General features: G+C 42.7%; 1 protein-coding gene and 1 long non-coding RNA gene across 7 annotated transcripts in view; one reads left to right on the forward strand and one right to left on the reverse strand.

Moving 5' to 3' along the window:
* Positions 1–6,920, forward strand: part of LOC144681619 (uncharacterized) — a 324,557-nt gene extending 317,637 nt beyond the window's left edge. Inside the window, exon 2 of the long non-coding RNA XR_013576809.1 lies at positions 5,902–6,920. This is a non-coding gene — a long non-coding RNA (uncharacterized LOC144681619). The remainder of the gene's footprint in view (positions 1–5,901) is intronic.
* Positions 1–26,932, reverse strand: part of cenpp (centromere protein P) — a 308,552-nt gene that overhangs the window by 67,766 nt on the left and 213,854 nt on the right. The window lies entirely within an intron of this gene.

The raw sequence follows: 26,932 nt of genomic DNA on the forward strand, positions 1-26,932 counted from the left end.
GTCAAAGTCCTTTTCCAAATAAGATGGGTGGTTAGGTCGAATATACATACTGTGTTGTGCATTTCACACCTTCAGAGTTTGAGATAGCAAGTGTGTTTGTGTTTGAAAGACCCATTCAATTGATAATACTCTTTTGAATTAGTTTCAGGGAAAGGCATTGAGTCAACATCAGTCTTGAAGGATCCTCTGTTCCCCCTTGAGACAAGGTGTGGTTTCAACCCACAATAGAAATCAGGTGATCCTCAGGCAGCCATATTTTACTGTCAGTTTTTAAAAATATAAAGTATCGACTGAAACTCCATTAAATACTAGAACATGACATGCCTCTACCATACGGGAAAAAATTGGAATCTGTGATAACCTTTTTTTTTATACGTGGTTTATTTGCTAAGCAAAAGAACAATGTATACATTCACTTCTTCATACAGTTGGACATTCATACATGGTAATCTGGTACTTTTCTAAAAATCCCCAGTTATGTGTTATCTGATGAATGTTCATTAAAATCAGTGCACAAGATTTCAGGAATGATAACCCCATCAGACATATGATTCTCAATACCGTTACCATTTGGTGAAAGTTCAAACTTCATGCTGGCTACTAAGGAGGAGTCAGGTTTCACAAGGCTGGATTCTGTTTTGAAGCTTGTAATATGTAAATTACACCGATTGTTTTGTTTGGTTGCCTGTGAAGCTCTTAACCCTTTAATGGCTGCTTCCATTAAAGTTCCATTAAAGGAGTCTGAATTTAGGTTATGGTCTATTGCTAATTCTTACTTCTAGGGTGATGGTGTGGAGTATATTGTTTTTAAACTCCAGTTGCCTTGGAAACTGAATTCCTAGGTTCAGGTTGATTTAAGTTTTGAGCCTTATCCCGTGATGGTTTTGTGGTTAATTCTGTGTTGGGTGTGCTTGTACTCCCCTTGTGGCTTTCACAAGTATTGACTTCATCTTTTCTGTTACTTTGGGATGGGTTGGTCCTGAATCTGTCCTTTGTCCTTTGGGACACTACCGCCCACAGGCAGCAGGCCAGCTTTTGCTGCATTGCCCTGTGGCTCTTCAACTCAGTGAGGTGTCTGCCTCACTGACTGTCTGCTGGTTTATGAACTTTCTCTGTCCCTATTCAAACCAGACCTCTGAATCAGCCCCTTCATTGCCTTTAACTTCTCTGGACCCTGCCTTGGTCTCTTTAAATGCTAGTGGCCTGGTTTTGCCTTCTTTAGCTTTTATGCGATCCATCCTGACCCTTTCTACCTCGATGGGCCCTCTGTTAGCCTCCACAAGAGTCTGATAATTTAGGTTCTGATCCACTGATGATTTGTATTTCTACGTTGATGGTGTGGGGGTGTATTGTTTTTAAACCCCTGTAAGGTGTATGGGTTCTGGTTGCCTTGGAAATTGAACTGCTGAGTTCCGGTGGATTTAAGTTTTGAACCTGATCCGGTGATGTTTTACTGAGGAATTCTGTGTTAGCTGTAATTGTACTTCCAGTGTGGTTTTCACAAATTTGGTTTGCCTTAAGGAGTATTGACTTCCCTTGTTCTGCAACCTTAGGGATAGGTTTGTCCCTAATCAGCCCCATGTCCTTTGGGACACCATTGCCCACAGGTGGCTGGCCAGCTTCTGCTGCACTGCCCTGTGACCCTTCAGCTGGCTGAGGTATCTCCCTCACTGTCTGTCCGTTGCTTTGGAAGCTTCCTCTGTTCTTCATGGTAAGAGACCCAAATTTGTTTTGGTTTAGATGTTTATGGGTTAAATTGTAGTCATCAGCCACGGTGGCTGTCCCTCTGACTCTGGAAACCCTTTGTTCCTCTATGTGAGCTTTAAGGCTGTATGCGAGACAGTTTTTAAATTTCCTCTAACAGTATTACTTCTCTCAACTCTTCGTAATGCAGTCAATTTTTAGAGCTCTTTTTAGCTGCAGAGACCTGTTTAGTTCACTAAAATTCCAGGAACTAAAAATGTCAAGACCAAGGGCAGGATTTTCCCGTCAAGGGCAGGATTTTCCCGTCAACGGCCGGGGAGGGGCGGGGCCTGCTCGCCGATGCATAAAATGACACGCGGTGACATTGGGCTGAACTCCCGACGTCACCGCGCCCCATTTAAATTTTCCGGTAGGCAGGGACGCAGCAAAATCAGCTGTGTGCCCGACGACCTGTCAATGGCCAATTGAGGCCATTGACAGAATCATTTAGCTAATTAATGGACCTGCCCGTTGGACACCTTAAGGTTGGCGGGCAGGCCAGGAGCCCCGGCGGGAATTAGAAAAAGCATGAAACCTCATCCACCGGCAGGATGAGGTTTCATGTAGGTTTTAAAAAATGTAATTAAAGTTTTTGTAAAAATTATGGACACGTCCCAACTCATGTGAGTCAAGTGTTACATGAGGGGACATGTCAGGAATTTTTTTTTTCTATTTTTAATATTTGTAACAGAACAGCCGATCTCCCTGAGGCAGCACTTTGCCTCAGGGAGATGAGTGCGCTCTTTCATGCGGATGCGTGAAAGAGCGCACTCTCGATTTAGGGATTCCTCCCACGCCCGCACAGGGAGCGTATAGTGCTTCCGTGCGGACATTACGCTGGGCAGGTCTTAATTGGCCCGCCCAAGTAAAATGGCACCATGCCCCCAATCGGGGGCACCGATCGGAGGCGTGCCTGTGCGCGTCCGCAATTCAACTTCACCCCCGACGGGGGGAAAATCCTGCCCCAAGTGTTATGACTGGGATGGGAGGAGTTTGCAGTTGATCTAGCCCCACTGCTCCACAGGTCATACCATTAGTTTAAAAGTTTAACTTACTCACCAAGATGGCCAATTGTTTACCTACACTACTGGTACCCAGAATGAAAGAGACTTTAACCAGGCTTCTTTCAATAAACAACAAACTTAGTAGTTTATTATAAAACCAGTCTTGTCAAATAGAAAGGCAAAGCTCAATAACATACAATATAGAATATGAAATTATACTAATTACTCTTTTGAGATACTCTAAGTCTTTCACACACACAAAGAAACAATTAAATAAGAATACAAATGGAGGAATTCAGCCAAAAGGAATAAAAGTTAATGGTTCAAAGGCAAAGGATGGATGATGGAGTTCTTGAAATGGCATCTGGGTTATACAGTTGGTCTCTCAGTACTGATCCGTGAAACAATCAGTGACTCTGGCATGGCTTTTCAGATGGACTCATGGGATACTCAAGGATACTCAATTCCAGCACGTACAGCACCTCAGGAACAGCTCATGTTCAATTCCGGCTAAAGACTGACTCTGGACTGCAAAAGGTTGCTGTCTTCCTTCTCAAGCAGTTGGTCCTTCTCTTCTCAAAGCAAAACCAAAGCCTACTTTTAAAAACAGTCTTCCAGGCATTTTTTTTTCAGAGCCATAAAACCCATGCGACCCCCCCTTTGTACACAGTTCGTCTAGGTAAAGAGGTTTTTCCAACTGCTTAATTACCTTTTCTTGTAGAAGGATGTTTTTTTCCAGGAATAGCAATCAGAGTGCTGCATTAATCCTTTAAGGGACAGTATCGTTTAAAACACAAATTCTGCCAGAACGTCTTAAATCTTTGAAGATGAACCATTTTCTGTGATTAAAGTGTTCGTGACACAAGGATAAAGTTGACACACGTATAGGAACAACAACTTACAAATATTAGGACCAGCAGATCAATAGAGACTTGACTCTTAGTGAGTTGTGTCAGATGGGTACACAACTGCTGAAGTATGAGGGTGTAGGTGACCCACCCCACTGTTAAACAAAGGATGGGCAATGTGGTTAACCTACAGTTTGACAGACAAGGATGCTTGTCGGTTAACACAAGGTACATTGCCACATCATGTACATAACTCCTTAAGTTTTTGTCATGAGTGTACAGGAACAGGTACTTTATTGAACCATACAGATTGAGTTAATACAGTATCTAGAGCAGTGAGGTATAGAGTGGTGGCAGGCATGAACAAGACAAGTGATTGTAAGCTTGGAAATAAACAAGTGTAGAAAGGGTTCTGAAGGAGTCATATTCAATCTGAGATGTTAACTCTGTTTCTCTCTCCACAGTTGTTGCCAGACCTGCTGAGTATTTCCCACACTTTTTGTTTTTAGTATTAGATTTCCAGCAGCTGCAATATTTTACTTTTATTGCAGAAAGGGTAGAGTTGACAGAGAATGGCTCCACATTTTGGGATTCGGTGATTAATAAGTATAAGACCCTCATAAGCCCTGCTTGTGATTATATATTCCAGCAGTGTGCTGTGGAGTTAAATGTGATTATATGAAGGGAAACAATAGGAAGGGACATTCAGACAGTGTTCCACACCAAGTAGGAATCTCTGCTCAAACAAAAACCCACAGAAATCCCAAAAACAAAATAAGCAGAAACACTCGTGAAAAACGAGAGAATGAAACTGGGGAAAAATTGATTTAGCTGCCAGAGACAAGAGTCACTTTGCCAGAGATTGTTGTATGCAGGAAAACTGTGATATGCCAAAAAACAATGCTGGTCACAGGGAGGAGCTGCTTATGGACAGGTATCTAAACAGATACAACACAAAAGAGCATCATTTCCACTTCTCTGAGACAATTAGAAATTGTACTTGGATATTTTACAGGGCCTACAGAAAATAATAAAGAGTAATAACCAGTCTAGGGAAATGCACCCTACAAATCCCTTTAAGAAGGAATGAAGGGGACAAGCCTTGATAGCTGCTGAGAGTCAACTTAAGTAGGATAAAAAGGGTAGACCACGTGTTCCAGTCTTGGTACGAGGCCACCGACACAACTTTTTGGTGGACACCAGGGCTTTCTGTTCCACTTACCATGAAGATTTCTCTTTCAGCTGGCAATACTTGCAGCTATTTTGGGTGGGGCAAGACATTTTGGCACAGGTGGCCGTTTCCCTCCAATTGCAAATTGGCAACATTAAATTTGAATTACCATTGCATAAAGCAGGCATACACAAGGAGTCAGTTTTGGGGCCCAACAGAACCACAAAAAGGAGATTGATCATTGATGTCGCAAATCATTATACAACTTGCATACAGTAATTTCTGTAAAAGCGTAGAGCTCTATGATGTTCCCCAATTATTAGAGGTCTGACCAACCTCTAGACGTCAGAAAGTTTGGATGCAACATGAGCATGATTGTGGGAGAGTGGCGGATATGTTGGTAGCAGTAAGTGGTGAGGGCCATCCAAAAGAAGCAGAACAAATAACTGGGAAATTTGTTAACATCCCTTGATCTGTGAGGAATTTATCTAAATAAGTATCCCATAATAATGCACCATTATAGCCCATAAAGAAACCTGATGATTCATGGAGACTGCAAAAAACATTGCAAAAAATGTTTTGGATTGGGGGTGAGTGGATTTTTGTAAAATATGGCAGGATCTGGCCAAGGTAGACTGGGAACAGCTACTTGTGGGGAAATCTACAGAGGAGCAATGGGGGACCTTCAAAAAGGAAATGGGGAGGGTACAGGCTCAACATGTTCCCTCTAGGGTGATAGGAAGGAGTAACAAGCCCAGAGAACCATGGATGACCAGAGATATTCAGGATACGATGAGAAGGAAAAGAGAGGCTTATAGCAGGTACAAAGGAAGCAAATCAGTGGAGGCATTAGTGGAATACGGAAAGTGCAGGGTGGAGCTTAAGAAAGCAATTAGGAGAGCAAAGAGGGGATATGAGAAAGCTCTCGCTGGTAAAAGTAGGACATGGGTTGTTTTCGTTGGAGCAGAGAAGACTGAGGGACGACCTGATCGAGGTGTACAAGATTATGAGGGGCATGGACAAGGTGGATAGGGAGCAGCTGTTGCCCTTAGTTGAAAGGTTAGGGGGACATAAGTTCAAGGTGAGGGGCAGGAGGTTTACGGGGGGATGTGAGGAAAAACTTTTTTACCCAGAGGGTGGTGACAGTCTGGAATGCACTGCCTGGGAGGGTGGTGGAGGCCGGTTGCCTCACATCCTTTAAAAAGTACCTGGATGAGCACTTGAACCGTAGCCTTGAATGCTATGACGTGCCAAATGTTGGTAAGTGGGATTAGGTAGATAGGTCAGGTGTTTCTCATGTGTCAGTGCAGACTTGATGGGCCGAAGGGCCTCTTCTGCACTCTGTGATTCTGTGACTGACTATCAATAACTGTCAGTTAAACAAGTACAGCCCTCTCGCAAGCTCTCGTGGTTAGATATCCTGTTATGATGTCCAAGTTACGGGCACAGCTACTGTCTATTCAATCTTGGACATCTCAAAAAAGGGTTTTGAAGCACTCTAGAGCATCCAGGCAGTCAATACAAATTTTAATTCACCTTTAGGGAACTGTATTATACTTGGGTAGAGTTAGCCTAGAGATTTCACAATTCGCCCACTTTGTTTCTTCAGTTTATGGCACATGTATTGTGGTCACATTCACGACCTGACGATGTGATTCAGTATGTTGATGACATTTTGCTGCAGTTGGTGTCAATGGAGGAACATTACCTTCTTTCAGAGGAAATTTTGAGCCTTTTATAAGAGGTTGGGTTTAAGATCAATCCAAAAAAATCTGCACTTGCTCAGAAAACTATAACTTTCTTTGGTCTCAAAATTGGAGGGAAGAAAAATAACTGATCCAGCAAAGGTATGATTAGTGGCAGGACTACCAAGGCCAACAGAGTTATGGTTTTGCAGCTGTTACTTGGTATTTAGGGTTTTGCAGAGAATTTATGGAGGATTCAGTGAGATAGCAGCTCCTCTGTATCATCACCTGCAGGGTAATCCTGGCAAATCCTGGCCCTCTTGACAGATGGAACTCAGAATCCCGTTGAACATCTGAAAGTCTTAAAAAGGTGCTCACACACACTCCAGCCTTATGAAGCCCCAATCTCTGCTCCACTTGTAAATTGTTTTCTTTGCTAAATTAAGAAATAAAGATATTGAACCTCTCAGTGTCGACTATTTTTGGGACTACTCAAGTAAGAAGAAAATATCCATCTTTTTACCAATATTTATAATGCATCTTTGTGCTTTGTCAGTTGAAAATGGGATGGGAGGGCTTAATGTCTGTTGCACATCGTCCATGGAATGTGAACAGGAAGTGATAATATCAAAGTTGTCATCCACACTCAGACAACTGAGCTGTGTAAATAGTTTTTAAGCTTGTGGTGTCTGATTGTACTGGGTAAAGAGATATGTACACTGAAGGAAAAGAAAATGGTCTTTAATTATGAAAATGTTGAAAATTATTCATTCCTTATTAAGTTAACACATTCAATATTGAAAATATTCGCCTCAAACTTCAGGGACTAAATAAGATTTTAAAAAACGTTTTTACTCAAGTCTGTTTAAAAAAAAATTATCTAGGAAGCTTCCCAAATGGTTCAATGAATAAATATGATGCTGGACAATAAAAATTAGGAAGGTTCTAGTTTTAATCCTTGGTGTGTGTAGGTGTTCTCAGCTAGGGTAGGAAATAAGGCAGGGTTTCCATTCCTGATAGCTATCCAATGGATCTTTCTGAAAAATGCCGTGTACAAGACATGAGGTAAGGACAGGACTGCCCTTAGCTGTGATGCTTCCCATTATTAAATAGCCTGTTAACTCTCTGTCTAGGCTCAGATAAGAAGAATGACTGGGCAAGGTACCAGAGGAGAGATATCAGCAACCCTCTGGTTACCAATCCTTATTCCAGTGCCAAAAAGATCAGTAAGCAGAGGACACAGATTCAAGGTAATTGGTTAAAGAAGCAGAAGTGGACATGAGGATTTTTTAAAAATAGTGAGTTATGATGGAGTTATGGAATGCACTGCCTGAGCGGATGATAGAAGCAGATTCCATAAAGCTTTCGAGGGGGAATAGGATAAATACGTGAAGAGGAAAAATTTGCAGGGAGAATGAACATGGAGTGGCACTAATTGGATAGCTTTTTGAAATAACTGTCACAGGCATGATAAGTTGAACGGTGTCCTGTGCTGCATTATTTCATGATTATATGATTATTAGCTCCTGTGGAACAGTATCTCAGCATCAGTCAGCACATTTCAAAGGAAAAGAAAGAAACTGGAAAAAATAAAGTACAAATCCTGGTGCTACAGCTGATGTCAGTGTTCCTGGGATAGGAAGTGAAAAATTCCCCATTAATAGATTAAAAATCAAGGAATGCACCTGCATAATTTTCTGATATGAACAGGATTCTGGGCCAGGAACACAGAATTTATCCTACCATTTACAAGGTAGAAAAAATGTGCTTTAAAGTATCACCTTAAAAGTAATAAATATGTGCATTAACTGAAACAATTACATATAAATCATGCCATAAAATACATTCATAGATAAAACAAAATGCATCTTTTTATTACTGTGAACATATGCCGTAGTAATTGTCAGGTAAAGGGTTAAGATCAAGAGCACCTGATACTAAATAAACATGATGTAACGTCCATGGTTAAGTAACTGAGAACTGGTGGGAAGCAGGAGTAGAACCTTGTATGTAGCACTGACACATTTGTGTGTAAATAAAAAGGAATGGTTTTTAACAAACAATAGCTTACAGTGGTATTCTCAGGGCGACAGGCAAACCCTTAAGAAATCCATCCAAGACCTGATTCTAATACGAAACATGGTGGCAGCAAAAAGAGCCTAAAAGACCCAAGAGAACCTCAAAGTGAAGATTGCAGACCTGAAAGATCTACAAATCCTTGGGAAAAGAACAAGAAGAAAATAGATTTAAAACTCACCTGAGAATAGAGTACCATATGTGCAGCAGATACAAAGTCCACACAGCAGAGAGTTCGGATCACTTTCTATAAGCCAAACTTCTGAAGCAGCAACAGATCCAGAGCTTAGGGTAAGCATGGAGTCTACATTGCCACTCCCAGAACAGTTCCTAAGCATTGAAGGCTATCAATGGGCTGAACACTGGGACAGCTGGAGGAAGAGATTCTCTAGATACAGAACAGCTTTAGGCTTGCATAAGGAACAAGGGAAGGCTTAACTCTCACAAAGTTGGGGAAATAGCATGACAGACTAAGCTTAAGAAGCTATACAGAATGGTTGTTTGTGGCGAAAGTGATGTCCCTTGGCAAAAAAAGTGAAGCCATTCAATATGTCGAACAGAAAAGAAGAAGCGCGGTGAAGCAAAAGCCTGCGAAAATCAGGAAAAAAATGCCAATTGCCATTTTGAAATGCTCCCGGTGTGGCGGGAAAACCCTGCACAAGCAGGAAGAACACCCAGCAAGGGGAGCAGAGTGCCACAACTGTGGGAAGTTATTTCATAAACTTATTTTATTTGAAAGCTTATAATACATTGTAATTAAATACAATCTTGTGGGAGAAAACTTCAAATGAGTTAAGCTAACTTTGATTCTGTTTCAAACAACAATAGGTTTTCCACATGTATTAAAAATAAAACAATATAACAATGGCAATAAATGTAGAAAATATTCTGGTCGAATATTGGATGAGATCAAACAGAACAGAGTCGTTTTCTTAATTCTTTCATGAGATGTTGGCATTGCTGGCAAGGCCACCACTTTTTGCCTACCCTTGATTGTCCTCAAGGTGGTGGTGGTGAGACACTGAGATGCACGGGTTTGTTAATGGTAGTCTGGCTGTATGGAGGCCACTCATGGCGAATTCCTAAAAGTTAATCTGGATGAGGGGTTGGGAGTTTAATGGCTCCTTTTCACAGTTAGCCCATTGTTCAAGGTGATGAATAGAGGGCACTAAGTTACTGGTGAGAATATCAGCAACAGATCACCTGCTAAAAGGGGTTCAACAATGTTTTCAGAACTCAACATTGGGCATCCGTGCCTCATTTCTCTTTTGTGTGGGATAGATTCAGTGAGTCTCTTAACTGTACTTATACAGATATTGGAGTTGAAGCACAAATTCCAGTTATTATCCAAGATTTGGCCTTGTACACTCAAACTTCCAGCTTTTTCATGAAAGTCGTGTGAGAGACATGGTTGAAAGTATTCTGAAAATGAATAGCAGTGTGAGTGGGGTTTCTTTGAGCCGAATTATGTTTCCCAATCTTCTACGAAGTCACAACCTGTCCTACATATTCCTCAGGATTGCTACACTGTCTTCCAGAGGATCTGTTATGTGTGCTGTGACAACCTGAACAACATTAACAGCTACTGCTGTCAGCAAGATTCCTTGTTTGTACTTAAGCTATGATACTCTATGTTCTTCTTTAAAGTGTTGAATTTTATGTATTCTGGTTAAAATTAAGCACCTTTATACTTCACATTTGATATAAAAATATAAAAAAGGAAAATCATGTGGATTTTTGAGAGAGCAATACTTGCCCAAAATTTACCTTAACAGTCACTCTTCTGCTTAGGAATTGGAATAGTCCATTCAGCCTTTGGGCTTGCTCTGCCATTCAGTTAGATCAAGGCTAATTAGTACTTCAAATTTGTCTTTGCTTTATAACAAATGTGTTGTAGATATCACGGATTTAAAAAAAAGCTAATCTTTTTAAATGGACACAAGAAGCCATAAAGATGGCTGCCAAAAGTCACATGACCTTTCAGAACTCCAATCTGGTCAAGCTTTTAGAAGGCTCCAAGTGGATTGTAAGTAGACATATCCAGACATGTGAAGACATTTGAAATTCAATGCACATTTCCACAAGGTTAAACAGAAACTCATTGACAATGGTTTCCCTGGAGTGAATAACTCTTTCCTAACTTCCCAAACCTGGGAGAATGGGAACCAATCAAGTTCATGGCTAAGACACTTAAAGGGGGGTTAATTACCATGGTTAAAAGACAATGGATGGAACTATCTTCCCAGACCAGGGGTCTCAATTCCTAACATGGAAGCATGATTTGACAGTTTGGGATAGAAGCCATCTTGTGTTCTTGAACTGTATAAAAGGAGGCTGTAAGAAGCCATGTGTGGCAGTATGAATGACAATAACAGCACACAGCTCTCAGCTAAACAGGCATGAACCGCATATGAAAGCTGGGGTTCCCTGCCATCGCGAGTTACAGGGTAAGGCATCCAGAGAACGTTCACCTCTGGGCTGCTGGGAAGAAACCATGCAATCTTCCAGTGTTGGTACCTGCCGTCTCCAGTAAGGAAAGGAACCTTTACTCTCTCCCAGGATCTCCTCTACCTATTGAGTCCACTTATGAAGGAAAACTCAGGCATTTCAACTTCACAAGCCAACATTGCAGCTAAACTAAACCTCATTTCAACCCTTCACTTGGGAACGAGCAACAAGCCTGCAAAGATATCTCAGAGACTGGTCTGAAATTTCATCTTTAAGTATCTTTATTTTCTTTATCTGCATTTTAATCTTTGTATCTCTATTCAAGCTCATAACTTCAGCATTTTTACTTGACTAACTTTCAGCAGTAGTTTTGTAATAAACTAACCTTGATCTTGTTTAAGAATAAAGCTCGACAGCTGGATTATTTTAAATTGAATCGCTCACAAATTAAAAGTGGGTTTCATACACAGACACACAAATTCTTAGCTCATGGACCACATTGACAAAATGCTTTTTATGTGGTCATAATTGCTCCATATCCTTTCAAGCTCTTACCTAACAAAATTCTATCAATCTCATCTCAGACTAGAAAATTTCAGTTGACTTAGCATTCACAGAGAATTCAGAAAAACTTACATACCTTCATGGGTAGTAAGAATAAGGACTTTTTTTTATTCATTCATGGGATGTGGGTGTTGCTGGCTAGGAGAGCATTTATTGCCCATTCCTAATTGCCCTTGAGAAGGTAGTAGTGAGCTTGCTTCTTGATTGCTGCAGTCTATGTGGTGTAGGTACACCCACAGTACTGTTAGAGAGGGAGTTCCAGGATTTTGACCCGGCCACAGTGAAAGAACAGCGATATGTTTCCAGGTCAGGATGGTGAGTGGCTTGGGCAGGGGTGGGGGGGACTTCCAGGCGGTGGTGTAACCATGTATCTTCTGCCCTTGTGGTTTTAGATGGTAGTGGCTGTGGGTTTGGAAGGTGCTGTCCAAGGAGCCTTGGTGAGTTCTTGCAGTGCATCTTGTAGATGGTACACAATGCTGCCACTGTGCATCAATGATGGAGGGTGAATTTTTGTGGGAGGGGTGCCAATCAAGCGGGCTGCTTTGTCTTGGATGGTGCCATGCTTCTTGAATGTTGTTGGAGCTGCACTCATCCAGGCAAGTGGGAAGTATTGCATCACACTCCTGACTTGTGCCTTGTGGATGGTGGGCAGGCTTTGGGGAGTCAGGAGGTGAGGTGAGTTACTCGCCGCAGGATTCCGAGCCTCTGACCTGCTCTTGTAGGCACAGTATTTATATGGCTAGTTCAGTTCAGTTTCTGGTCAATGGTAACCTCCAAGATGTTGAAATTGGGGGATTCAGCGATGGTAACGCTATTGAATGTCAAGGGACGATGATTAGATTCTCTCTTGTTAGAGATGGTCATTGCCTGGCACTTGTGTGGCGTGAATGTTACTTGCCTCTTGTCAGCCCAAGCCAAGACATTGTTCAGGTCTTACTGCATTTGGACGTGGACTGCTTCAGTATCTGAGGAGTCACGAATGGTGCTGAACATTGTGCAATCATAAGCAAACATCCCCACTTCTGAACTTATGATGGAACTTATGAAGGTCATTGATGAAGCAACTGAAGATGGTTAGGCCTAGGACACTATCCTGAGGAACTCCTGCAGTGATGTCCTGGGACGGAGATGATTGACCTCCGACAACCACAACCATCTCCCTTTGTGCTAGGTAAGACTTCAACCAGCAGAGTTTCCCTAATTCCCATTGACTCCAGTTTTGCCAGAGGTCCTTGATGCCACACTCTGTCAAATGCTACCTTAATGCCAAGGACAGTCATTCTCACCTCACCTTGGGAGTTCAGCTCTTTTGTGCATGTTTGAACCAAGGCTGTAATGAGGTCAGGAGCTGAATGACCTTGGTGAAACCCAAAACTGAGCATCAGTGAGGTTATTGCTAAGCCAATGCCGCTTGATAGCATTGTTGATGACCCCTTCAATCGCTTTACTGATGACCAAGAGTAGACTGATGGGGTAGTAATTGGCCAGGTTGGATTTGTCCTGCTATTTTTGTACACAGGACATACCTGGGCAATTTTCCACATTGCCAGGTAGATGTCAGCAGTTGTATTGGAACAGCATGGTTAGCAGCATGGCACGTTCTGGAGCACAAGTCTTCAGGACTATTGCCAGAATATTGTCAGGGCCCACTGGCATTGCAGTATCCAGTGCCTTCAACCATTTCTTCAAATCAAGTAGTGATTCAAATTGACTGAAGACTGGCATGTGTGATGCTGAGGACATCTGGAGGAGGCAGAGATGGAACATCCATTGGCACTTATGGCTGAAGATTGTAGCAAATGCTTCAGCCTTATCTTTTGCACTGATGTGCTGGGCTCCTCCATCATTGAGGATGGGATATTTGTGGAGCCTCTTCCTGCAGTGAGTTCTTTAATTGTCCAACGCCATTCACAACTGGATGTAGCAAGATTGCAGGGCTTGGATCTGATTTGTTGATTATGGAATTGCTTAGCTCTGTCTATCACTTGCTGCTTATGCTGCTTGGCATGCAATTGGTTCTGTGTGGTAGCTTCCAGGTTGAAGCCTCATTTTTAAGTATGCCTGGTGCTGCTCTTGGCATGCACTCCTGCACTCTTCATTGAACCTGGATTGATCCCCTGGCTTGATGGTAATGGTGGAGTAGGGGGGGATATGCCAGGCCATGATTTACCGATTCTGATTGAGTACAATTCTGCTGCTGCCAATGGCCCACTTTGCGTCATGGATGCCCAGTCTTGAGTTGCTAGATCTGTTCGAAATCTATCCCATTGAGCACAGTGGTAGTGCCACACAACACGATGGAGGATATCCTCAATGTGAAGACGGGGCTTCATCTCCACAAGGACTATGTGGTGGTCACTCCTACTGATACTGTCATGAACAGATGCATTTGCGGCAGGCAGGTTAGTGAGGATGAGCTCAAGCATGTTTTTCCCTCCTGCTGGTTCCCTCATCATCTGCTGCAGACCCAGTGCAGCAGCCATGTCCTTTAGGACTCGACCAACTTAGTCAATAGCGGTGCAACCGACCCACTCTTGGTGACGGATATTGAAGTCCCCCACTCAGTGTATGCTGTTACCCTCAGTGCATCCTCCAAGTGGTGTTCAACGTGGAGGAGTACTGATTCATCAGCTGAGGTGGGATGGGGTTGGTGGGGGATGTTGAGGCAGTACGTGGTAATCAGTAGCAGGAGGTTTCCTCGCCCTTGTTGTCATGAGATTTTATGTTGCCCAGGGTCAATGCTCAGGACTTGAGGGCAACTCCCTCCTGTCTATACCCCTGTGCTGCCACCTCTGCTGGGTCTGTTCTACTAGTGGGACAGGACATACCCATGGATGGTGATGGAACTATTTCTCTAAGGTATGACTATGTCAGACTGTTGCTTGACTAGTCTATGAGACAGCTCTCCCAATTTTGGCACAAGCCCCCAGATGTTAGTAAGGAGGACTTTGCAGGGCTACAGGGCTGAGTTTGCCATTGCCGTTTCTGGTGCCTAGATCGATGCCTGGTGGTCTGTCCAGTTTTATTCCTTATTATTGACTTTTTAAGCGGTTTGATACTGCACAGGATATTTAAGAGTCAACTACATTGCTGTGGATCTGCAGTCAAACATAGGCCAGGCAAGGACAGTGAACCAGATGGGTTTTTACGACAATCAACAATGGTTTCATGGTCATCATTAGATTTTTCATTCCCAATTTTCACTGAATTCAAATTTCACCATTTGCCCTGGATCTCCGGATTACTAGTCCAGTGACAATACCACTAACACCACCACCTCCTCCTAACACAGGAAGTGTTTGAATCGCATATTATAAATGAATTTAAGGGGAAGCTAATCAAGCATTTGAGTGAGAAGGGACTAGGTGGTTACGGTAGCAGCTTCAGATGATAAAAAAGACACGGGGAGGCTTGAGTGGAGCATAAGCTCCAGCAAAGACTGGTTGGGTTGAATGGCCTGTTTCTGTGCCGTATTTCCTATATATGCAATGCTATGTATAGGGTAGACACTGCTGCCACTGTGTGTCGAAGGTGAAAGATATGAATGTTTAAGGTGGATAGGGCGCTCAACAAGCACGCTGTCTTTCCTGGATGGTCTGGAGCTTCTCAATTGTTGTCGTGCTCATTCAGGCAAGTGGCATCAAATGGAGGACAGGCTTATATTGAGTTGAATACCATGTTCCAGGAAAATCACAGAGGCCAACTGCATGGAGACAGTTCATTGCTGAGTCAGTGCAGTCAACCAGGTACCTTACTGAAAATGAAGAAGGTTTTTCTTTAAATCAGAAAGACGGAAAAGCTTAGCACTGATCTTCAAGTTTGAAAGAACCTTTCTGAGAGATACCATTTCAAGTATTATGCACAACAATTCTTTCATTATGCACTAATACAGGAGGAACTATCCCTAATCCAGGTATTAACTGTAGGTCATTATGCGCAAATTTATAGCAACCTACCTTGGGAAATGGAGGTGATGAAGACAGCTCTCCTTTGACATGGTCAGGCATGTGTTATAAGATTTATTAAATACTCTCCTGGGCTCTTATGTTTGTGGCAAAATTCCTCATGGAGTTGAGGAAGATGTTTTTTTTTTAAAGTCCTAATAAGGGCTTTATTTAATTTGAAATTTTATTCATTCATTTACAATGGAATGCTGGTCCAACACAGGGTATAGTTCAGACATTATATCCAATCAGGCTTCTTCGGCCAATGACCTCGCCAATGTAAAACCACATCACAATTTCCGTGGCCACAAGTGTATCCTTCACAGTTATTTTATTGGCCCTCATGAACTTCTTTCCATCCTCTCACTCCTCTAGAAGTTTAACAAAACCAACTAATGAAATGGGGCCAAATGCAACAAGAGGGAAATAAAACACTTACCTGGAACAGAAGCTGCTAATTGATTTTAAGAGACCAGGACCCAGGACTCTCTTGCACTCAATTCCTCAGACTGAGACATGTGCTATGGGTGAAGTCACACCCAAATATGGGACATTTGTTATGGAACCATTATGTAATTTCTACATTGTCGCAGACATGGTGGATGCCCGACCTCAATTTTTCCCTAAAATTGACTGGAGAAAATGGGCTCTCCACAAATTACTCATGCAAGTTGAGTGCCTGAGTTTCCGACCTGCATCTGCTGCCTGAGAGACCCGGTGTCCCTGTGTTGCCAGAAGAACCCTGCAAAAATTGGGGCTAATAAGTTGTGGCAATTTATTTGGCCGCTGTTGAGCATTACTCCATCTAGTCAGTTGCTATTTATCACTAAGTTCCTCAGCTGGATTTCCAATGAATACACCAAAATCAAAAAGTTAAATTTAACTACACAAGGGCTGGTTTCAAAGTTCAAGATTTTAAGTCCTACAATGTCTTGCAGCCTTGTAGCACAATCATTCTCTTAAATTTGCAGAAAGTCATATTAGAAATTTTTGAGACATTTATTTTTTGGTGTTATCAGTGACATGGAATTACATTTGGCAAACAATGTCTGAAAAATTGAGCAGTTGGAGAAAGCTGCATGCAGGTTCATTAGAAGTCGTACATGGAATAGGGACAATGCTGGTTGTAGGCTTGCGTGAATGAGTAATGCAATGGACAAGAGATTAAATCTTTCAATCTGATCCCTTTGTTGATTTTACCTCACTTTTGATAACACAGGGTAACAGGTGCTTATGAATACCACCAAGCCATAAACCAACCTAACTTGGAAATATACTGCCATTCCTTCATTGTTGTTGGGTCAAAATCCTGTAATTCCCCTCCTAATAACAATGTGGGAATACCTTCACTACATAGATGGCAGTGGTCAAGAAGGCAGCACACTGCCTCGTTCTCACAGGCAGTAAATCCTGGCCTTTCCCATATCCCATGAATTAATAAAAAACTAACAAAAGAAAAATACTGCAGAATCTGGAAATCTGAAATAAAAACAGAAAATACTGGAAAGACTTGACAGGTCAGGCAGCATCTCAATTAGAAGGGTCATCGTTGACCTGAAACATTAGCTCCATTTTTCTCCAGAGATGCCACTTGACCTGCCGAGTATTTCCAGCATTTTTTTCCTTTACTTATAAAACAATCTAAACTGAATTATAAAAACAAGGATTTGTTTAGTTTAAAGCAATAAAACAAATCAGGTTCATAAGCCACATACAAAGCATCAATCGCAATAGGTTTTTTAATTTACGAAAATGTAAAGAAGTTACTTTGTGCATAATTCCTTACAAGTAAATTCCTTCCAAATAAAATAATGGGGGAGGCAGTGACATAGCGGTAATGTCACAGGGCCAGTAATCAAGAGGCTCAGGCTCATGCTCTGGGGTTACAGGTTTCAATCCCAACACGGTAGCTGGTGGAATTTAAATTCAGTTAATAAATCTGAAATTTAAAAAAAAGCTAGGCTCGGTAAGAGTGATCTTGAAACCATTGTTGATTGCCGTAAAAACTAATCTGATCCACTAATGTCCTTTAGAGAAGGAAACCTGCCATCCTTACCTAGTCTGGCCTACATGTGACTTCAGGCCCATAGCAGTGTGGTTGACTCTTAAATGCCCTCTGAAATGGCCTAGCAAGCCACTCAGTTGTATCAAACTGCTACAAAGTCTACAAAAAGGAATTGAATCAGACGAATCACCCAGCATTGATCCCAGCACTGGAAACGACAATGGCAAACCCAGACCTGTCGACCCTGCAAAGTCCTCCTTACTAACATCTGGGGGCTTCTGCCAAAATTGGGAGAACTGTTCCACAGACTAGTCAAGCAACAGCGTGACGTAGTAATACTCATGGAATCATATCTTATAGACAATGTCCCAGACACCACCATCACCGCCCCTGGGCATGGACAGGACAGACCCAGCAGGGGTAGTGGCACAGTGGTATACAGTCAGGAGGGAGTTGCCCTAGGAGTTCTAAACATTTACTCTGGACCCCATGAAGTCTCACGTCATCAGGTCAAACTTTGACAAGGAAACCTCCTGCTGATTACCACCACCATACCCGCCCCCCCACCCGCCACTTCGCTGATGAATCAGTGCTCTCCATGTTGAATACCACTTGGAGGAAGCACTGAGGGTGGCTCAGGCACGAAATGTATTTTGATGGGGGACTTCAATGTTCATCACCAAGAGTGGCTCGGTGGCACCACTACTGACCAAGTCCTAAGACAAGAGAGAGAAAAATCTATTGACATCGTCCTCACCAATCTACCTGTCACAGATGCATCTGTCCATGACAGTATTGGTAGGAGTGACCACTGCACAGTCCTTGAGGAAGTAAAGTCCCATCTTCACAATGAGGGCACCCTCCATCGTGTTTTGTTCGTATTAGACGGGGTAGATTTCGAACAGATCTAACAACTCAACACTGGGCATCAGTGAGGCGCTACGGGTCATCAGATGCAGCAGAATTGTCTACAACGACAATTTGTAACCTCATGCCCAGCATATTACCATCAAAACGTGGGATCAACCCTTGTTCAATGAAGAGTGCAGGAGGGCAAGCCAAGAGCAGCACCAGGCATACCGAAAAATGAGGTGTCAGCCTGGTGAAGCTACAACACAGGACCACTTGCATGCCAAACAGCAAAAGCAGCATGTGATAGACGGAGCTAAATGATCCCATGGCCAACGGATCAGATCTAAGCTCTGCAGTCCTGCTCCATCCAGTCGTGAATGGTGGTGGACAAGTAAACATTTAACTGGATGAGGCGACTCCACAAATATTCCTATCCTCAATGATAGGGAAGCCTAGCACATCAGTACAGAAGATAGGTGCCGAGTGTATGGTCCATCTCAGCCTCCTCCTGAGGATCCACCATCACAGATGCCAGTCATCAGCCAATTCATTTCACTGCACATGATATCAAGAAACGGCTGAAAGCACAGGATATTGCAAAGGCTATGGCCCCTGACAACATTTCAGCAATAATACTGAAGACTTGTGCTCCAACACTAGCTGTGCACTTAGCCAAGCTGTTCCAGTACAGCTACGACGCTGGCACATACTGGGTGATGCGGAAATCCAGCCAGTTACCACTCCATCAGTCTACTCTCGATTATCTGCAAGGTGTCGTCGACAGTGCTATCAACAGGCACTTAGTCAACAATAATCAGCTCACTGATGCTTGATTTGAATTCTGCCATGGCCACTTAGTTCCTGCCATGGTCCAAACTTGGGCAAAAGAGCTGAACTCAAGGGGTAAGGCGAGAGTGACTGCCCTTGACATCAAGGCATCGAGGAATCCCAGCAAAACTGAGTCAATGGGAATCAGGAGGGAAACTTTACACTGGTTGTAGACATACCTAGCATAAAGGAAGTTGGTTGTGGTTGTTGGAGGTCAGTCATCTGAGTCCAGGCACATCACTGCAGGAGTTCCTCAGGGTAGTGTTCTAGACTCAACCATCTTCAGCTGTCAATGATCTTCCCTCCATCACAAGGTCAGAAGTGGTGACGTTCACTGATGACTGCACAATGTTCAGCACCATTTGCAGCTCCTCAGATACTGAAGCAGTCAGTGTCCATATGCAGCAAGACCTGGCCAATATTCAGGCTTGGGCTGAGAAGTGGCAATTAACACTCAGGCTGCACAAATGCTAGACAATTGCCATCTCCCATAAGAATATCCAACCATCTCTCTCTTGACATTAAATAGCATACCATTGCTAAATCCCACACTATCAACATGCTGGGGGTTATCATTGATCAGAAAGTGGACCAGCCATATAAATACGGTGGCTACAAGAGCAGGTTAGAGGCTGGGAATTCTGCAGAGAGTAACTCACCTCCTGACTCCCCAAAGCCTGTCCGCCATCTACAAGATACAAGTCAGGAGTGTAATAGAATACTCTCCACTTGCCTGGATGAGTGTAGCTCCAACAGTCAAGAAGCACGACACCACCCAGGACAAAGCAGCCCGCTTAATGGCACCCCATCCACCGCCTTCAACATCCACTCCCTTCGCCACCGAAATACCGTGGCAGCAAAGATGCACTGCAGCAACTCACCAAGGCTCCTTCGACAGTGCCTTCCAAACTCTCAAACTCTACCACCGAGAAGGACAAGTGCAGCAGATACATAGGAACACAACCATTCTGCAAGTTCCCCTCCCAAGCCATACACCATCCTGACTTAGAACCATGTCATCGTTCCTTCACTATTGCTAGGTCAAAATCCTGCAACTGCCCCTCTAACAGTACCTATAACATATGGACTCCAGCAGTTCAAGAAGGCAGCTTACCACCACCTTCTCAAGAGCAATTAGAGATGGGCATTAAAAATACTAGCCGAGCACCCACGTCCCATGAAAGAATTTTTTTAAAAGTTGCACTTTTAAATATTTTACTGCAACGATTATTCTGGTTCTGACTGCTGAATCAGCAATGAACTAAATACACTAATTGACTCACATTACCACGCCTGAGAGAAAGTGAAATCATCAAAGAACTTTTCAATATTTTTGTCAGTTGTATTATATAAACACAGCAGGCAGATTTAGTACCTTAACTATTTTCCAGTTGAAATGCTCATAGTTTCAAAGACTAACTATGGTCTGTTTTTAAAACTGGGATAGTTTTACATCAAAATTGAATTGTTGATTATCATGAACCCCACGGTAACAAAGTTACTGCTGTACATATGCAACTACTCAGAGCGTTATTATTCAACTCCTGAGTTCTCTGGACTGTTTCTTAAACAAAATAAGAGCTTAAATCAACAACTTCAAATACAAAGCTTTTCTCAGCACAGACTAAGAAAATATTGTGGTACTCGATGAAAAATATTAAACATTGCATCCAACCACAGTTATATAATACTGTCTTCAAGAGCTTGGAAGTGACAAAGGCATGGGTAAAATTTTCAGAGACAGATGGGCTGCAGTAGGGGTGGAGCTCAGTAAGATTGTGGAGGTGCAAGTAGTAAGTTTTTGAGACAGGATACGGGTCAAAAGTTTGTAGATAAGACGCTGAGGTTGTCAACTGTGTAAGTGTTCGGAGACACCACCTGTGCCATTGGCATGGTTATAAAGTCTGTGGTGGTGGTGGTGGTGGGGATTGGGGGGGGGGGATGCTGGCAAAGACAATGGCTTTGGCCTACCTAATATTTAACTGGCATGGCCAAGAATGGATATTGGATAGTCAGCAGTTGAGTGACGCTAAGTCAAGGGAGTAGGAAATTTGCCTCATTGACAAAATGAGATGAGAGAAATCATGAGGGAGATAGAATAGAAACTAGAAGAAAGGGGATGTTGAAATTGCCGTTGAGTGTGACCTGGGAAAAATGTTTCCTGATACAGAAAGAGGTTGGGGTTAGGGAGATATGGGTGGTAGATGATACAAGACATTGGTCAGAGATTGCCTTGCTATTATTGATACCATTGGAGTAGTGAGGCCATGGGTGTTGGAGAGGTCGAAGAGGTGACCATGAATATGGGTTGGTGAATTTATATGGAGGGAGAGGTGTGAGGATTTTCAAAGAAAAGTGGGAACTCTCTCAGTAATGTACTGAAGTGTCAGTCTAATACTGAATTCCTGGACTGAGGTTTGAATCCACAAATATTTGACTTTTACAAGAGTGTCATCAATAAGTTAGCATCTGAGGGGGATAATGTCAACAAGCTGATGGCATAAGGATTAGGGGGACACAGATTTAAGCTTTGGGAAGAGATGCAGCAGAAATGTGAGGAAGAATGTTTTTATGCAGTGGGTGATATTGACCTGGAATTCACTGTCTACAACAGTGGTGGAGGTGGTGATGAATGATTTCAAAAGGAAACTGGGTGGCCACGATGGAGATAAACTTATAGGGCTATGGGTAATTGAATTAATTGGATTGCTCCACAGCAGCAGGCATGGTCTGAATGGCCTCTTTCTGTGCTGTAATGACACTTTGAGGTAGGTTTATCTTAAGTAATCATGGGAGAATGGAAACCATTAAGAAAGTAAACACTCAATGTCCCATCAGAATATTTTTTTAAAAAGTATTCCATGGATATCCAGGACAATCCATTGCATATTTGGAAAACTGTTACCCTAATTGACAAGTTTAAAATGACTCATTGAATTTTCAGCAAATTAATGTGAAAAATTATTCTAATGGAGGCATAATAGAATTAACTTTCAACTTTGGCAGGGTAGGCAAAAAGCTCTTGTTGATGGATTGGCTGTCTGTTAGGCACACAGCCTGATTTTCTGGATAACTGTATAGGGTATATAATGGGAGGCCCATATGATATCGCCAGTTTCCCACCCCACCAAAGCTAAAGTTATCTCCCGATATGTCTGTATCATGTATTAGCCTTTTCAGGACACGGGTATAAAGTACAAAATGGTCCCTTGCATCTTCATCCATATAAAAATATTATCCAATTTTTGATATTCCTAATTCTGGAATCTCTGGATTGCATAGGGTTGAGAGTTCATTTTCAATCTTGAATACATTTAAGGGAACATCCTTAAGTCTTGGGGCTCTTAAAGAGGCACAGGCTCTTTATGGGTTTCTATCCACGGCCCTTAATTTTTACAGCACCATTTTAGTACTGCGTTGTTTTTCTCACTCTTTCTCTTACATTTAATGCAGCTAGGTTGCATTCCTATGCTTTTGTGTATGAAAAATTTTAACATACACAGATGTTCAACTTTAAGTTTTATGTATGCCCTGCTGAAGTGAAGGTACGCATGTGCAATAAAAGAACTGTGGCGGGACTTGGTTTAAGGGAGCACTACATGTGAAACATGTCGACAGGTAACAGTGAAGCATGCAAGTTTGGGTTGTCTGTCCAGTACTGTTGAGCATTCTCACTTGGATGTCACACCTTAAGAAATTTATCACTTACACACAGATTCCCTTCTGTGCCTTCACATTGGGTTTACCTTCCCTTGCTATCCCTCAATGGTTTTAGCCAAGGATATATACACCACATGTGCAAAATCCATTTTGAGTCTACATAACAGCTGAAAAAATATTTTTCCTACATGCATAGTCTCTGACTTTTAACTATGAATCCTTTGAATTTGAGCTGCAACCTTGCAGAACTTCGTGTAGCTGCTTCAATGAGCTTCCAGCTTCAGGAGCTCATACAAATCATTAAAATTGCCCGACTCCTGACAACAGTGAGAGACTGGACTTTGACGAATGCAGAAAATGTTGTATTCACAGACTTCAGTTGCCAGGCCTTCTCCACTGGGATCAGAACATCTCACATTTGATCTGTTCTTTTGGAATGCTGCAAGCAGCATGTATGCTGTGTTTTGCAATACTAACCAATACACAGAATATACACAAGACTATAACACAGATATTTCACAGTTGTTTCATCTATACTGATGCATATTGCAATACAAAACCAGAGACCAGCAGTGCTAGTAGACAAGTTGAGCAAATAAGTCAAATTCAAGGTTCAATGAATATACCACAAGAAACAATAGTTTTATCATTTTGTCATAACAATGATGTGTGCACGTGGAATATTAATCTTTAATTTTATCGGCTGATCAAATATATACTGAATTCCTTTAAAGGCCAGGATTTTCTGGTTGGTGAGTGGGGGACGGGGCCCGCTCGCTGACGCGTAAAATGACACGAGATGATGTCGGGCAGAATTCCCGATGTCATTCCGCCCCATTTAAATTTTCAGGTAGGCGGGGGCTCAGCAGAATCAGTTATGCGCCCGCCGACCTGTCAATGGCCAACTGAGGCCATTGACAGAGTCATTAAGCTAATTAATGGACCTGCCCGTCCAACCTTAAGGTTGGCGGGCAGGCCAGGAGCCCTGGTGGGCATTAGAAAAAGCATGAAACCTCATCAATGGGTGGGATGAGGCTTCATGTAGGTTTTTAAAAATGTAATTAAAGTGCATTTAAAAGTTATGGGCATATCTCAACTCATGTGACAGCGTCAGGAAAATTTTTTTTCCTCTATTTTTCACATTTTTTACTGTACAGCCGATCTCCCTGAGGCAGCACTTAGCCTCAGGGAGATGAGTGCGCTCTTTTGTGTGCATGCGCGAAAGATTGCACTCTCGGCTCAGGGAATCCCCCCCCGCCTGCACAGGGAGCGCATTGCGCTTCTGTGTGGACGTCACGCTGGGCGGGCCTTAATTGGCCCGCCCATGTAAAATGGCGCGCCCCCAATTTAAACTTCCCCCCCCCCAACGGGGGGAAAATTCTGCCCAAAAGAACTTTTACAGCAAGCAAAGGTGATTTAAGATGTCCGCCATAGGTCACTTGACACATCTGGAATTACAAATTGGCCAGTTTCCGGAAGTTTCCAATGTGGATTACAATTAGGACATGCCAAGGAAAACCTCCTGTGAAATTTTACACCTGCTGATGTCAAGAATTACTTTAAAGATGAACTGAACCTTGTAACTCGCTCTCAACATTTGCATTTCTATAAGGCTACCAGGACAATGGCTACATAGAAGGTAATATATTATTTCCGGCTCATCACAGGGAAGAATGGTACATTCAGTGCCGATGGCTGGTGCTTTAAAGAAATTAATCACCTAGGCCATAAAGCAATAGCCAAGGTCTGTCCAGTCATGAGCTAATTAACCTCCATGGGAATACCCAAATCATTATGGGGAGAGAGGTCATATACCGGAATAACCATTTTGAAATGTCTTTTATTACAACAACCCAATTGCTTTTGGTAGTTTGAAGATATAGTCTGAAAATGGAGCAGTAACACCGTCGTTCTCTCCCTGCTTTCTCAAGTTTGGAATCCTTTCTCTGTTACATTTTTGGGATACATCACAGAGAAAGAGAATTTCAATTGAAAGAAACTCTGTCTGCTCATATCATTCTGGGGTCAACAGGCTGTGAAGTTTGACAGACACTTCAAACTCCCAAAACAGCGTTTCCAGGGGAAAAGCAGGACCACCATTTTAAAAACTGCCTCAGCCACGAACAACAGCGAATGAATCATAAACAGTGAACTCTATTTTTTTCTTTTATCATTGAATCTTAATTTAGCCAAAAGTTCACCTCATCTACTGTATAACTTGTAATTTTGCGTGTGCGTGTGTGTGTGTTGCAAAGGCCAGGACATGGGTTTATCCTTTTAAGTATCTTTACCTCGGTATGTTTTCAGCACAATAAAAACTAACCCCTTTTAAGTTTAAACGCAATAAAGCCTGTCAGGCTGAGTTATTTACAATCAGCATGTAAATGGTTAAGTACAGACACTGAATTAATACCTTCATCCTTATAAATTACAAAAACCCCGTTTCGATCAATTGAGGCATGGGAAAGAAGGGCTGAATCCTGATATACATCCACACCAGTCGTAACAATTTGCACATTGGAGGGAGAGAGAGTGACAGCGAGAGCCAAATGAGGTCAAACCACCTTTAGAAGGTTTTCACAGACTTAAAAAAGTTATCAAGGTTCCAGGGCAATGAATGAAGTTTGGCATGGGAAAAGCTTAAAGGAACGAAATGTATGTCAAAATCGGATTAAAAACGTTATCAGATTTAGTTTCTCAAGGAACTAAGCAGAGGGGAAATCCATCTAACTGATATTCTTAAGAGAACACCAATTTTCTTTCATTCAGGGATGTGGGCATTGCTGGCTAGGGCAGCATTTATTGCCCATCCTTAATGGTCCTTGATGTGGTGGTGGTGAGCCGCCTTCTTGAACCACTACAGGTTGTGAGATGTAGGTACACCCACAGTGCTGTTAGGAAGGGAATTCCAGGAGTTTGACCCAACAACAGTGAAGGAACGATAATATAGTTCCGAGTCAGAATGGTGCTTGGCTTGGAGGGGGACCTTGCAAGTGATGGTGTTCCGATGCATTTGCTGCTCTCGTCCTTCTCGGTGATAGAGGTCACGGATTTGGAAGCTGCTGTCAAATGAGCCTTGGGTGAGTCGCTGAACTGCATCTCTTAGATGGTGCACACACTGTTGCTACAGTGTGTCAGCGGTGGAGGGAGTGAATGTAGAAGGTGGTGCACGGGGTGCCAATTAAGCAGGCTGCTTTGTCATGGATGGTGTCGTGCTTCTTGACTGTTGTTGGAGCTGCACTCATCCAGGCAAATGGAGCCTTTCATCACACTCCTGGTTTGTGCCATGTCGATGGACAGGCTTTGGGGAGTCAGGAGGTGAGCTACTCTCTGTAGAATTCCCAGCCTCTGACCTGCTCTTGCAGCTACACTATTTATATGGCTGGTCCAGCGCACCTTCTGGTCAATGATAACTCCAAGAATGTTGATATTGGGGGATTCAATGATGGTAATGCCACTGAATATCAAGGGGAGATGGATGGATTCCCCAAGATGGTCATTGCCTGGCACTTAAGTGGGGTGAATGTTACTTGCCACTTATCAGCCCAAACCTAAACACTATCCAGGTCTTGCTATATATGGACATGGACTGCTTCAGTACCTGAAGAGTCGTGAATGGAGATGAACATTGTGCAATTATCAGCAACATCCCCACTTTTGACCTTATGATGGAGGAAAGGTCATTGATGAAGCAGCTGAAATGGTTGGGTCTAGGACACTATCCTGAGGAACTCCTACAACGATGTTCCGGAACTGAGGTAATTGACCTCTAACAAGCACATTCATCTTCTTTGTGCTAGGTATAACTCCCAACTAGTTGGGAATTTTTCCTCTGATTCCCATTGACTCGTTTTGCTAGGGCTCCTTGATGCCACGCTCGTTCAAATGCTGACTTTGATGTCAAGGGCAGTCAATCTCACCTCACCACTTGGGTTCAGCTCTTTTGTCCACATTTGGATAAGGCTGTAATGAGGTCAGGAGCCAAGAGGCCCTGGTGGAAGTCAAATTGAGTGTCAGTGAGCAGGTTATTGCTGAGTAAATGCTGCTTGATAGCACCGTGGACAACACCTTCCATCACTTTTTGATGACCAAGAATGGTCTGAT

This window comes from Cetorhinus maximus, chromosome 6, assembly GCF_964194155.1.
Source record: "Cetorhinus maximus chromosome 6, sCetMax3.hap1.1, whole genome shotgun sequence".
In the NCBI taxonomy this organism is placed as follows: Eukaryota; Metazoa; Chordata; class Chondrichthyes; order Lamniformes; family Cetorhinidae; genus Cetorhinus; species Cetorhinus maximus.